This window comes from Apium graveolens, unplaced genomic scaffold (assembly GCF_009905375.1).
Source record: "Apium graveolens cultivar Ventura unplaced genomic scaffold, ASM990537v1 ctg3680, whole genome shotgun sequence".
Taxonomy (NCBI): Eukaryota; Viridiplantae; Streptophyta; class Magnoliopsida; order Apiales; family Apiaceae; genus Apium; species Apium graveolens.
This window is the reverse complement of record NW_027418211.1, coordinates 55,200-58,446: the sequence shown is the minus strand read 5'-3', so window position 1 is coordinate 58,446 and position 3,247 is coordinate 55,200.

Genomic DNA, 3,247 nt, shown 5'->3' with positions numbered 1-3,247 from the left:
TAGGAAATCTAAACAACAAAACTTAAGACTAAGATCATGAAGAGTTATACCTTCCTTGAAGCTTTTAATCCATGAAAGATCCTTGGAATGCCCATGGAAGCCTTAATCTAACCTCCTACAAGCTTGATCTTTCAAAGAAATCAAGAACACAAAAATTAATTTCAAGAAAGTACTATTCACCATCTTCTTGAATGATTTATAGGAAATGCTAGGAAAGGATTTTGAAGCTAAGATTCCTAGAAAGTATGTAACTTAACTAGGAGAAGCTAGGATAATTACCTTGTAAATTAGCAAGTAGAGGAGCTTGGACTTCCCTTTTCTTAAGAAAGAGGCTGAGAGCTTCAATGGAGAAAAAGAAGTCAAGTTGTGTTTTTGGTGAAATGAATGGTTGGTTGGTTGTTTTTGGTGTTTTTGTTTTGATTTATTACTTTTTACCATGGTAACTTTTGTGTGGTTCTTAATCAACCAACAACACACCTTTCTTTGTCATGCTTATGTCACCTTGTTATGTCATCCTCCCCCACTTATCCTCCTCTTATTGGTTTGATGACATCATCCTCACTAACCTCTTTGATTAGCTTCTAATTACTTGGCTAATGACCGCTGATCTGTTATACAGTTCGCTTAACTTTCGTTTTCGTTTATCGTTTGAGGGATCATACCCGGGATCTTATTACTTGGGTTTCCTTAACCTTTATCAATACATTATATTCCTTTTATGATCCTCTCTTATAATCCTTGAATTTAAATCCTTTTTATCCTGTTACCTTATACTCAATTCTTTCGGTATCTGGTGGATTTTCGGGAAAAATCAAAGTGTTCGGATTTGGATTCTGACGATCTTTACATAAGCTTATTTATCATATAGAGTACTAATACGATCTCAGAATAACAATAAAAGAACCCCTACATAGTGTGGCATGAAAAGTGTTCTTATTCAGCATAATCAGCAAAAAGCACTATTCATAAGGGTTTCAAAAATTCCAAAATTTGGGGTTATTACAAAAGGTGAAAGCGGCGGAACCAAGGAAGACTACTGTTGAACACACTCTGCCTGAGGGTAATACAGGGGAGAAACAGCTCTATCCTCCACCACCTTTCCCTAAGAGATTGCAACAACAAAAGCTGGATAAGCAGTTCGGTAAGTTTCTGGAGGTGTTCAAGAAACTTCACATCAATATACCTTTCGCTGAGGCTCTGGAGCAAATGCCTAGTTATGCGAAGTTTATGAAGAGTATTCTTGCAAGGAAGGTGAAACTGGATGACCTTGAGACCGCTGCTCTAATGGAAGAATGCAGCGCTGTGCTGCAGCAAAAGTTACCTCCAAAGCTTAAAGATCCAGGTAGCTTCACCATTCTTTGCACCATTGGCAAGTTGTCGTTTGACATGTGCCTTTGTGATTTGGGAGCAAGCATCAATCTGATGTCGTTGTCGATCTTTAAAAAGTTGGATTTGCCTAATCCAAAACCCACCTACATGTCTTTACAATTGGCTGATCGTTCTATTACTTACCCAAGGGGCATAGTGGAGGATGTGCTAGTCAAGGTGGATAAGCTCTTCTTTCCTGCAGACTTTGTTATTCTGGATTTCGAGGAAGATAAGAAGATTCCCATAATCTTGGGAAGACCTTTCTTGGCTACTGGCCGTACCTTGATAGATGTGTAGAAAGGTGAACTTACTATGCGGGTGCAGGATCAGGATGTGACCTTCAATGTATTCAAAGCAATGAAATTTCCTACAGAAGATGAGGAGTGCTTAAAAGTGGATGTGATTGATTCTGCGATTACTTCAGAACTCGATCATATGCTAATGTCTGATGCATTAGAAAACGCCTTAGTGGGGGATTTTGACAGTGATGATGAAGATGGCAATGAGCAATTATAATATCTTAATGCTTCTCCCTGGAGGCGAAAGCTAGACATGCCGTTTGAATCTCTTGGTACTTCTGACCTCAAGAATGCTGAAGGAAAGCTCAAACCATCAATTGAGGAAGTACCGACCTTGGAGCTCAAGCCATTGCCTGAACACTTGAGGTATGCTTTTTTAGGAGATGCATCTATATTACATGTTATTATTGCATTTGACCTTTCAGGTAGTGAGGAGGACAAGCTCTTAAGGATTTTGAGAGAATTCAAATCGGCTATTGGATGGACCATAACAGACATCAAGGGGATCAGCCCTTCATATTGCATGCATAAGATTCTGCTAGAAGAGGGTAGTAAGCCAACTGTTGAGCAACAGTGCAGACTTAATCCTATCATGAAGGAGGTGGTGAAGAAAGAAATTCTAAAATGGCTAGATGCAGGCATCATTTATCCTATTTCTGACAGTTCTTGGGTGAGTCCCGTGCAATGTGTGCCTAAGAAAGGAGGTATCACTGTGGTAGAAAATGAGAAGAATGAGCTCATCCCCACTCGAACAGTTACAGGATGGAGAGTATGCATGGACTACCGAAAGTTGAACAAGGCCACGAGGAAGGATCACTTCCCTCTTCCATTTATTGATCATATGCTTGATAGGTTAGCTGGTCATGAGTATTATTGTCTTCCGGATGGCTACTCAGGGTATAATCAGATTTGTATTGCACCAGAGGATTAAGAAAAGACTACCTTCACTTGTCTATTTGGCACGTTTACTTTTCGCAGAGTTTCGTTTGGGTTATGTGGCGCACCGGGCACTTTTCAGAGATGTATGATGGCTATATTTTCTGACATGATTGGGAATAATGTCGAGGTGTTCATGGACGACTTCTCCGTCTTTGGACATTCGTATGATGAATGTTTGAATAATCTTCATGCCGTGCTCAAAAGGTGTGTGGAAAATAATTTGGTGCTCAATTGGGAAAAATGTCATTTTATGGTGCGTGAAGGCATTATTCTTAGGCATAAGGTCTCTAGCAAGGGTCTTGAGGTAGATAAAGCCAAGGTGGGAGTCATTGAAAATCTCCTACCACCTATTTCTGTGAAGGGAATCCGTATTTTTCTTGGTCATGCGGGTTTTTATCGGAGTTTCATCAAGGACTTATCGAAGATATCTAAGCCGTTGTGCAACTTGCTTGAGAAAGACGTGCCTTTAAAATTTGATGATGAATGTTTGACGTCATTCGAGACTCTTAAGAAGAGTTTAATCACTGCACCAGTTGTTACATCACCGGATTGGATAGAGCCTTTTGAGATGATGTGTGATGCGAGTGATTATGCGGTAGGCGCAGTTCTTGGGCAGCGCAAGAATAATCTCTTTCATGTGG